This window comes from Oryx dammah, unplaced genomic scaffold, assembly GCF_014754425.2.
Source record: "Oryx dammah isolate SB20612 unplaced genomic scaffold, SCBI_Odam_1.1 HiC_scaffold_23, whole genome shotgun sequence".
NCBI classification, from domain to species: Eukaryota; Metazoa; Chordata; class Mammalia; order Artiodactyla; family Bovidae; genus Oryx; species Oryx dammah.
The window spans coordinates 121,681,095-121,693,035 of NW_024070207.1; the positions used below are offsets into that span (position 1 = coordinate 121,681,095).

General features: G+C 41.7%; 1 protein-coding gene across 1 annotated transcript in view; it reads right to left on the reverse strand.

Moving 5' to 3' along the window:
* FRMPD4 (FERM and PDZ domain containing 4) overlaps window positions 1-11,694 on the reverse strand; it is a 314,036-nt gene extending 302,342 nt beyond the window's left edge. Inside the window, exon 1 of the mRNA XM_040265366.1 lies at window positions 11,350-11,694. The gene's annotated coding sequence lies outside the window, so the exon portion shown is untranslated. The remainder of the gene's footprint in view (window positions 1-11,349) is intronic.
* Between the last annotated feature and the right edge of the window lie 247 nt (window positions 11,695-11,941).

The window sequence follows — 11,941 nt, forward strand, 5'->3', positions numbered from 1 at the left end:
GCCGACTAAGGTCCGTCTAGTCAAGGCTATGGTTTTTCCAGTAGTCATGTATGGATGTGAGAGTTGGACTGTGAAGAAGGCTGAGCGCCAAAGAATTGATGCGTTTGAACTGTGGTGTTGGAGAAGACTCTTGAGAGTCCCTTGGACTGCAAGGAGATCCCACCAGTCCATTCTGAAGGAGATCAGCCCTGGGATTTCTTTGGAAGGAATGATGCTAAAGCTGAAACTGCAGTACTTTGGCCACCTCATGCGAAGAGTTGACTCATTGGAAAAGACTCTGATGCTGGGAGGGATTGGGGGCAGGAGGAGAAGGGGCCGACAGGGGATGAGATGGCTGGATGGCATCATTGACTCGATGGACGTGAGTCTGAGTGAACTCCGGGAGTTGGTGATGGATAGGGAGGCCTGGCGTGCTGCGATTCATGGGGTCGCAAGGAGTCGGACACGACTGAGCGACTGAACTGAACTGAACTGACAGTAGCTACTACTGTACAGGATGTCACTCTTGAAGGAGCTCTTTCTCTCTCTCGACAATGTCAGGACTCTAACCTGTTATTCTCCTATCCCCATAGAAGCAAGATATCATTCTCTTTTGAGAATTTTCTGTACTGAAGGGAATGGAAACTTTTCTCTTAAGAAGCATTCTGTGAGAAGTTCATGATGCTAAGCACCAGAGGGTCTCACTTGAAGATAAGGGGTTTCAACTGAGCATCTGTTTAGGCCTTCTATTCCAAAGGACTGATTGATTCTATGAGGTACTGATACTTCTTTCCCATGCTGATCTGGAAAACTTTGACCCACAATAAAGTCTTTGAGATATAATATGGAATGAATTTAATAGATGATTTCCACCAACACTCTCTTGATTACATTTTAAAGCATGTCTTGAGCCATGGCATTGAAATTTTAAATGAGTAAGAAGGCAGCAAAGAAGGGAGAATTTTCGAAAGATACAGAAGACTTTGTTCTAAGCCCCTGAAAACTTAATGTAACTTGGAGTGATTCAAAGTGCAGATGCAAAAAAAGATGATAAATACCACAGGCAACAGACCTCAGCATTGGCTTCATCACTCCCAAGCAATATAGCTGTGAGCAAAGTATTGCAATTTCAGGGGTACCAATTTCCAGGTTCCTCTGAAATGAGGAGGTTCCAAGTATGACTCCTAAGGATTCATTCCCATCCACCATTTTGCAATTCTAGGGTGATGTACAAAAGGCTCTTAAAGTTGACATATTTGTTGCAATATCTAGGTATGTGAGACATTCTATAGAGCATAAATGATGCAGATTAAACCCTGAACAAAATTCTACATTCTTGTTGGAAGTTAAAGAATTAACAACAGAAACGATCATCTCACAAACAAAATTTGGTATAAACTGGAGCTTCGGAGAAACCTACACAAAGGTAAAAAGGGATCATGACCAAGTAAAGAGAAACACTTCATCTCTTGAATATTTATAAATTACTTAATTCATATTTCATGGAATTGTCCTTTCTTTTCTCTCTTTTCTTTTTAAAGTTCACACTCTCCCTTTCATGCCATTGATAAGTTCTGTCCTCAGAATGAAAAAATAAAACAGCAATGGGCCTGGGTTTGGGTAACCTACCGTTGTTTCCCCAGATAACTTTATTACTCTACCACAAAGCTGAAGTTTAATATGAAGTTTATTATGTAGCCTGGTACTTAACTGCATTAGAAAACTCCAGAAAGACTGGAAACTACACCCATCAAAGCTAGTAAACTATCAGACTACATTTTCAATTTGACTTCTGTAGTAACAATTCCATTAACTCCTCTGATGGAGTGAGATTAATCTGGGGTTCAGTCTTGGCAGAGTCATGCTCAGTAGCTACAGGACACCAAATGATGAACTCTCCTTGCTGGCAATCAATTTCATTGTTGAAAATACTACTTCTGGGTGGCGGGTGGTGAGCAGAGATTTCTAGACTCTAGAGCAGGAGTCCCCAACCTCCAGACTGCAGACCAATACCCCTGTAAGATCACCAGCAGCATAAGATTAGAAATGAAGTGCACAATGAATGTAATTTACTTTAATCCTGAAACCATCCCTCCCACCCAGGTCTGTAGAAAAACTGTCTTCCATGAAACTGGTCCCTGGTGCCAAAAAGGTTGGGGACCAATGCTCTAGAGGTAACATAAATCTAGGAAGGAGAGAACAGTCACAAGGTAACTGAGGTGACCAATAGGAGGTTACACCTCTGATGGACACAAACACTGGCTGTCAGACATATTCAACAAATCTACTGGATACATGAGGAAGGGAAGAGGACAAAATGGAGGGAAAGTACTTAATGAGCTTAGAGACTGTTTATATCACATAGTACTGTTCACCTAGCCCACAGAGTCATGAATTATAAGAAAAAAACAGAAGTTTCTGAAACGAGACAAGTACATCAATTAGAGGCACATTATTAATATAATTTGTGTTAAATCTCAAACAAGAGGGATTTTCAACAAGATGTTACTCCATGATTAATTCATTTTAATTATGTTTTTCTTATTTACCTGATTTAAACTTGTCTCTTCAATCATGACACCTTATTAAAAAGCTATCTTCATAGGCATAACTTTCCTTCCACCAGCTTCCTGCCTCTGAGTGAGGCTCATTTCACTTTCTAATCAATAAGCTTCATGCTCCTTTGTGCATCTTTTAGTTGACTGTTTTCACATTATTTAATCTGTCTTAGAATTTCCTAGAGGCTTAGATTTAATACCATAAAATAAAAATGAACAGCCTTTAATCACCATGTTTGCCTGAAATGGTATTAACCTATGTTAATGTACCTGAGCCCCCAGGGATGTTCATGGTATTTGAAACAGCAAAAAAATATTTATCAAGATTTCATTTGCAAATTTTGTTACTAAAATGCTTGCTGATATCATTAGACATTCCTCTCACATTGAGACAAAGGAAAGATGGTTTCCCTGTTGTTTTGTGAGTCTTAACCTGTAATTAAAAGAATAGCACACTCCATGAACTTATAGTTAAAACTAAATACAGTAAGGAGAAATAGCCTTCAATAAAATTAAAAAGCTTTCCTTTACGTCTTGCTTGCCAATAAGTGTATGTTTTGATTCATTCCTAGTGTAAGTGCTGAATGTTAAGGAAATGTTTTTCTCCTGAAATGGGTAATTAGCACAAAACCCAAATTGTGCATGATGACCTTTAGGGAAAGCCTCCCCAATAAGAACAGCTATAGCTCTTCATTATAACTTCCTTTTCTGATGACCATTTCTTACCATGTCCATTTACTACTCTTGATGAAATGCCTTTGGCCTTTGAGCTGAATCTCTTTCTTTGATTCTCCACTGCAGGCCCCTTTGTAGACTCCTGACATATTAGGTATACATACAAAAATGGCAGAGGCATCTTCATGCGAAGATGATGAGTTGGTTACAGGTAAAACACGGCCATCACCAACTCAATGGACATGAGTTTGATAGTGAAGGACAGGGAAGCCTGGTGTGCTGCAGTCCATGGGGTCAGAAACAACTTTACAATGGAACACCACCACCAACAGGTAAAACAAACAGAGAAGTAGGTAATTCCCTCAGGTTCATTTTATTTCCTCAAAGCAAACTGAACAGGTGAAGGGGGTACCTACTGATCAAGCCTCAGCCAGCCCCAAGAGGGTTAGGTAGACCCCAGAATAATTTGAGAAGCCCGTCTATCAAACATAAGGCAGAGCCTTAAGAATTAGAAAAAGCCACCCACCCCCAGCTCAATCCATCCACACAGGGTCATTCTTGGCTGCTCATCACTTTCCCTCCTTTCAGTCAGAGTGAACCATGTAGTCTATATTTGGGTGCCAACTCTCCCAAGCTTTTCTCCCTCTCATACTTCTCACAGGAATGGGCTGTTGCTTTGTACTTCATTTGACAGGGTTATTCAATTTGATGGCGATTTCAGCCGTGTGGATCCTCTTCCAGATGTGATAAGATCTAAGGCTGAAAACCTGGCTTCAGTGTGGAGGAATTTGTTTCCAACCATGAGGTGAATACCAGTGTTCTTCACGTGGTTTTCTAAGGAACGTATGATGCCAATGAACCTGCAAGGCAAGACGTTTAACAAAGAGCAGCAAGAGGGGAGTGTCCTCAAAGCTCATCTGAAAGCAAAGGGCCCTACATATGTGTGTTTACCTGTTCACTTTCTCAGTTTCTGAGAGGACAGTCAATGAATTGGTCTGAAAGGCCTTGGTTTACACATTAAGAGAAAACTGGGGAGAAAAACCAGGTACCATTTTAACCTCCTTGTACTGCTCTTCCAAACAACAGTCCATCCTTCTCTTTGGACTACTTTTCTTGTAGGTAAATGTTTGTATTTTTAATCTACCATTTGGCTCAATGCCAATCAAAATTACTCTTAGAAGTTCTTTGGTTCTCCTTCTTTTTCATTGTTGTTAATACAGGCTAATATGTTCTCCTTAAAATTTACCAAAGGCACTGTGGGAAACATATTTTTGAAATATGCATTTTTAAAATTCATTCTACTTCTTTGTAAGACTCAGCATGTAAAGGGCAAAATGGTGTTGGTATTCTTTTCCACTAGGGCATAATTTTATTCAAAATTCAAGTCAATTTAAATACTGACCTCAGGACAATTAGACAAGTAATTGAAGGACTGACTGAGGTCCTTGGTATTACAAAATAAGGTCTGTATTCTTAAAATCAGGCAGCAGGTCAGAAAGTGAACTGGCCTCTCTACTCCAAGTTGTAAGGCTGCATCGTATAGTCTAATGGAAGACATAGAATGTCTCAGTATGTTCTTTAACCTAACTAGCCTTATTGTCTCCTCTGATCACATTTAAATTTTGCACAGAATACCGTTATGTTTGATTTCATTGACAATCAATAAGCTGTTAGCTGACTTGCCAAGGCAACATCCTTGGACTTTGAGCCCCATCTTTCTGCTCTTGGATGCTTCAGTACCTATTTATGCAAGACTGGTCACAGGAAGGACTCTGAAACCATGGCTTGTGATCAGAAAACTTATCATGAGAAATAGGATATACCCATTCAAACTCTTGGAATAGACCTTGCGGGGGCAGGCGGGGAACATAGGCCATCAAAAAGTCTACCTAATATAACCCCTGAAACCTATGCAGTCCGGCCACCTATCAGTTAAATAGCCTGGAAGAAATAGTAGAACATTTTCCAAACTAGATTCAGAGGAATACTGGTGGATAATAGAAGTGATCTCTTAATAAATAAATTTTCAGGGAGCCGTGGATTATATAGCTCCCTCTTGGGAGAGTTGTACTATTCAGGAAAAATTCTGCCATGTCCTTTGGCAAATCTGCTTTATTTTTGTTTACCCTTGTATTTTCTAAATTGATCCGACCAAATAATCCTGTTTTCCTATAACATCCTTTGAAACTAATATTCCAATTTAGGCAACATTCCTCGAGTGAAGGTGAGCAGAGTGGACAGTTCCAGCACCCCTCTCTGTGAGACTCAATAAAGCTCCTGATATCTGAACACCACCCCTCTGCCAGCTCGTTTCTCTCCAGATCTAGGGCTGTAGCAGATGGTTACTGAGATATTCTCTAGCCCTCTCAGCCCATTATTTATACTTTATATTAATGATGGTGATGCCCTAAACATTAGTGTTGGGTCAAATTCTACAATACTGTAAAGATACTATTTTCTCTGTGTAACAGTCAATATTACATTGGGGTGGAGCCTCAAGGAATCATTGCGAGCAATCTTCTGTGCCACTTTATGTCTAACAGATAAAATGGGGACAGCTGAGCCAGAAGAAAATACACAGTCGGAAATCGCTCTACTTCTGGTTCTGCCATTTACTTAGGAGACTTTAGACCAATCATTTACCTCCCTTTAATTCCATGTCTTCACCTGGAATTTAAGAAGGTCGAAGAGGAATTTAAGAGGGTTCCCTTCGGGGCTAATATTCCACGATGTGGGGCCCAGTAGCCTTCTTAAGTAAAGATAAGAATGTGTGGTTGTTGTGTCTCTGCTTTTACAACCTGACATTGACTCTGTTGATTATTCCATGTCCGGGCCTTCATTAGAAATGTGGTTTCTAATTATAATGTTGTTCCAAAGAGGACACTGGAGCATCGTTTTTGACATCATTAATATTTCTTCATTCATCAATCTGGTGGCCATTTATTAAAAGGCTATATATGCCATGCATTGTGCTGACTCTGGAGGACACAAGCCTGAGAAAGACAAACCACCGCCACCCAGAAGCACAGAGCTTAATGGAAAATACAGACAAATAATAAAATCTGTTCTATAACAATGTGATAAGGGTTTTGTTTCGCATCAGGATTTCTTAACTTCAGCACTACTGACATTTGGGACCTTTTTTTTTGACTCTGTTGGGGGCTGCCCTGAACACTGTAGGATGTTTACCAACATCCCTAGCTTTTATCCACTAGATGCCAGTAGCACCCCAACCACACCAATGTGACAACAAAAATACCTCCAGATGCTTCCAAGTATATCCTGGGGAAGAGGTGGCAAAATCATCTTAATTTGAGAAACACTGATTTCAACATATTCTTTTATTTTTTGAGAATTTTCCATCTATGTGCTATGTCCTTGATGAGTCTGACAATAAAATTTTAAGCCTAGCAACTTGTCCCATTTTTTGGTATAAGTTCAATTTTCTTAATATTAAGTATGTCCACAAGTTCAAGGTGCTATCCTATTCACTGAGAGTTTTTTAAATATTAGCATTAGTATGACACAATTCGTCACTCTCAAAGGTTTAAAATCTTGTTCTGAAGCACAGAATACAAGCAATATAAGTCAGGTGAGAAAATTCCAGAAGGGGTTATAAACAAATGAGTTAGGAGCAGGTCACTCATCTAATTAATATTTCCTCTGATGGGAATGGCACTGTGCAGGGTTCTGAGGAGAAGGCAGTGAGCAAGAAAGATGTTTGTGACCCAGATGAAGCCTCTGATTCTGTGTTTCATGCACAGTGGAAGCCTAAAGCATCTCATGTGGTGGACAGTGCCTCTGATGCAGGGAAGGGGGAGGGGGCAGGGAACGCTAGGGGAGCACTAGGGAGTGCCATAACTTTAAAATCAGATGAGGACGAATCATGCCTCACATCCCCCAGGGATCAATCCCAAGAGCACTTAAGCAACACCAGCATAAAATGTGGCTTTTGTTAGGTGAACAATGATTTGGGAGGGGGAAGGGGGAGGCTAGCCTCCACTGGGTGGGTTTGGTGAGAAAAGCACCCAGCCTCCCTGGGTCTTGGCTTTTCAAGTGCATAGTCCACACTGGGTCCTTGAGACTAAAGCCTTCAACAGTCCCCTCCAAACCTCCCCCACTCACAAATCCTCCCAGCTTCACCAGTCCCTGCTGGGCTGGTCCTTCAGATCTCTGTCCTCTATTTGTGAGTCAGCCCCTCTTCCTTATACCCCTGGTTAGGTGTGAGCTACTTGACTCAGTACCTGTGATTACAGGAAAAGAATGGAAGCGATAGTCACTCAGTCGTGTTTGACTCTTTGCAATACCATGAACTGTAGCTCTTCAGGCTCCTCTGTCCATGGGACTCCTCAGGCAAGAATACCAGAGTGGGTTGCCATTCCCTTCTATTCTCCAGGGGATCTTCCTGACCCAGGGATCGAACCTGGGTCTCCTGTATTGCAGGCAGATTCTTTACCATCTGAGCCACCAGGGAAGCTCACAGGAAATGAGAGCCCTTCTCTATTCCCCCAAGTGCCTCTTGTAGAATTTCTTGCATCCTTTAAAGGGAACCAGTCAGGAATCTGTATGTTCTGCTCTCAGGAATTTTCTTGCATCACCGCAGCTTTGCCAAGGGGGTGCAAAGTGCCAGGCTCCCTGCCAGCCTTCTTGCTTCTGTCCTAACCACATCTGTTTGGATCCTCTTGCTCTTCTTTAGTTCTTTGGTCTCTGGTCCTTCTCTGAAAGCCTTCAGAACTGGTCTTCTCCCCAGGAGCTCTGTTTGCAGGCTGCCTCCCTTTCAGCTTGGTTCCCTCACTCATTGAAATTCAGACTCAGTATGTAAGAACACCACTGGGTGCCAGGCCAAGGGCAAAGACCTTCTTAAGGATGATTTTATCTAGGCCCCTGGTATAGTTACTCCATTTTGCAGACATTCCTCCTAAGAACCATCTGCCCAGAGGCAACCTCTGGATTTCTGTATCAAAAGTACATTTTCAATCTGAAAATTTTCTTATTTTGTAACTTGGATACAATTTTTTCCAAAATAAGCTTGTAACTGAGTAGAGGATGAGATGGTTGGATGGCATCACCAACTCAATGGACATGAACTTGAGCAAACTCTGGTAGACAGGGAAGGACAGGGAAGCCTGGCATGCTGCAGTCCATGGGGTCACAAAGAGCTGGACATGACTGAGTGACTGAATATCAACCAACTGAGTAGGGCAGAGTCTCATGAGTGTGTGACAATATTCTTCTAAACTCCTTAATAATTTTTATTCAATGCTGAGCAAGCTTAGCCTAAGAGCTACAACCTCAAAGGAAATGTATTTCCTGGCTGTCATTTTCATGGTTCCTACATCAAGGGAGAGAAGGCATTCCAGTTCTCTCTCAGTTGGCTTCTGGAGTGGGTCAAAGGTTTTCAAGTCTAAACACAGGAGAAGTCATGTGTCCTGTGGCTTTCCACACGGGTGGTGAAGACCTCTAGTGACATTGGCTAATTCTGAGACCCCAGTTTTGCAGCCCATAGGCATGTCCTTCATTGCTTTCACTCCAGTTGGTCATCACAGATGACGGACAGGTCACGGAATTCCATAACCACATGCTGTTGGGATGGGGTCCATGAAGTTCAGTTAGAACAGACACCTCTTGGGCTGAGGACCCACGGGACACACTGAGAGCCAGCTGGTAAGGTAGTGGGGACTTTAGAGGCAAAAGTCCCCAGACTCACCCATGGAGCTCATCTTAGCTTCTTTCCTAGTTATGCATCAGTGTTTTTTGGAATCATCCTGGATAGATTGCTTTACCTCTCTGTCGCCCTGTCATCTCAACTGTAAATTGGAGATAGCATGAGCTCTCTGTTTCCCTGTGGTGTTCTGATAATTAGATAATGTTCCCCAAACACTCCAAGCTCTTCACAAAAGGCTGCTCTGTAAACACAAGATATCACAGTTGCTTTGACAGTTCAGTCTAGGAAATAAATCAAGCACAGACATCCCTAGCTTCCAGTGCCATGGACTCTGCTTGTTGGCTTTAACAACACAGGGCAGGTTGGACCCTCAAAGAAATAATTGCAGCACCATTCGGTGCCCGTGGGATTTTGAACACCTTTCTTCAACAGACCAGATGCTTGGTTTAGTTCTAGCAAAATACTCCACACAACGAAAACTCAACTGCTCATCCAAATTAGTGGAAACATTCTGGAATATAGGCCCTGCTTATTTCCCCTACTGTCTATTGTTACAGAGCTGCACACATGCTAACTAAAGGTATTAAGATAATAAAATTTAAATTTCAATGGAAAATAAAGGAAAACTAGTTTGAATCCCTGTACACGGTATTTTTCCAGTTTGCTGTTTTATAACTACTGTAATCATCAATCAAACCTGTCTTTCTGAAAATTCAGAACTTACCTTTTGCAATATATCTGCTATTTACTTTGATATTTTACTAGAAAATATTCCATAGAATTATATGGAATATTTAGGACTTTTAAGAAACTCACCAGAAAAGTATTTCTTGGAAAAACCTAATTGGTACCTTAAATAAGAAGTTAAACAGATAAACCAAAAAAATAGTAAACATACTTTTATAGGTTAAAAATAATCTGTTGTTATTGTTGGAAGAATCTGCCAACAATCAAAATTGCTTTCCCTATCAAGGCAAAAAGAGGAGTTGCTCCCTGTGCCGGCACGGACTCTCAGTAGAAGCTACTATTTTTGATACCAGTTGTCCCCAAAGGTTTTGCATCCCTTCCTCTAAATCTTTGCCCTTGTTTCTATTCTCTCATGCTCAGATCAGATGCACAGTTTTTGGCACGGGAACAATGAGCTACATGTCATGCCATGATGAGTCCCCAGTAATCACCAGCTTGTTGCTGAAGCACAGTGCCACTGGGTGATGCCTGCGAGGGCATGGCTCTTCTTTATGAGAACCCATATTTCTGTGCCAAGTATGCTTTAGTCTCTTCTAAGTCTTAGCAACTCTGCTGCTGACAAACTGCATTGCTCCCAATCTAACTTTTTGAACAAATCTTCTGCAAGATATGTACACATGTGTGTATACGTATATACAGATGTATATACATATGTATGTGTATATATCAATTAATAATACTGATATATATATAATGACTACATAATAGGCATATTATATATATCACAAATTGTCACATGTATTTATTTGACTGCTAACTAAAAGAAATATTCAGTTGTATAGAGTGATAAAAGAAAATAGCCCCAGAGATCTAAAGAGCAGTAGATTTAATATAAAATTGCAAGTTATATGAACAGTCTATTAGAAACAACGGACTCACATTGTCTACGTGCCCACTAACTGCATCTCAGCTCCCCGAGGACAAACACAATACCTAATTTAATTAAAAATCTATCCTTCTATTTTTAATGTTGCTTGTAAAAGAGCTCGACACCCAGACAGGAGATTTACGAGACAAGAGTTAAGTTTCCAGTGGCAAAATTCATCAATAACTTGCAGAGAACACACACTGCCAAGAGACACTGCTTGCTTCCGAGAGTTTTTACCAGAAAGCCAACACATGGAACAATGATTTACAAAAGCTGGCCTTAAATTTCATTAGGCAGATGACATGTTCTAACTGAGAACTTCACCCTCTCATCAAGATTCTCCCCAAAGGGATGACAGTAAGAACATAAGCTTTTAGAAAGGAACCTAAGGGGAATGTTTCATTTCTCATTTCATTTCTCTTTTTGTAGCACTGAAAGCCCTTTCTTGTTAGATTTTGGGAAAATAAACAGAACCAGTACTTCAAAACACCAAATGAATGTTCAAGATGAGATTTCACTGGAAAGAAAATAGAGACAGTAAAGGGTGTGTGTATGCCATCAGTTTCTGGGATCAGAACTTTTCTTTCCATGAGGAGTGCCTGAGAACAGTCCGCTTTGGGGCCAGAAGTCCCGGACAGCTCTGAGTACTTGGGGATGAGAAAACTCATCCTCGTGTATAAAAGTAACTTCTCTCAGCAGCGAGGAGAAATCTCTCCCTTTCTTCTCCTGACCCACTGGCCAAGAAAACCCGAGGAACCTATCATTTCAAAGAAAGTGAAACATAACCCCGTTTCCCCAGGCAATCTCCCCTCAGCCCACACGTGCCTCCTCCACACAGCACACATTGCGCGTTTTACCTTTAAATTCCCAGATTCTGTCACCGGTCCTTCCTACTCTATCCAGCAGGAATGCAAGATGAGGCGTGCTCTTCACCCCCAAGTGGCATTTGACTCCACTGCATGCAATCACTCAATGCAGTATGGATGAACGGGCCAAGTTCAGGTTCACTGCCCTACGAGGCTTTATTCCTCACAGCACATGACCAGGGAGCAAGCGCGCGCCGCTGCTGGGGTTACTCCGCTCCCATGAAAACTAATGGAAAAAGCATGTTGCCAAAAGCTCTCTAGAGGCTCGCTCTCCTCACTCTTGCTGTGACAATGTTAAAGCTGTCGCCTTGAGAAAGAACAAAAGCGCAAGGGACAAACTGCCTCCCCAGAGGAGCTTTCTCTTCCAGTAAAACGTGATCCATGCCACGCTCAGGGACAACAGGTGAAGCCACGGAGGAAGCCTTGAACTTTATGGCCCGGAAAAGCCAGGACAAAGCTGGCTGGGTCCCTGAGTGGTGCAGGCATCGGGCGTCCTAACCGAGCCTGTTAGCAGCTTGCCTGGGGTGTGCAAGGGGCCAGCAAATAAACCTCCAATAAACAATAGAGAACACGGTCGACAGCT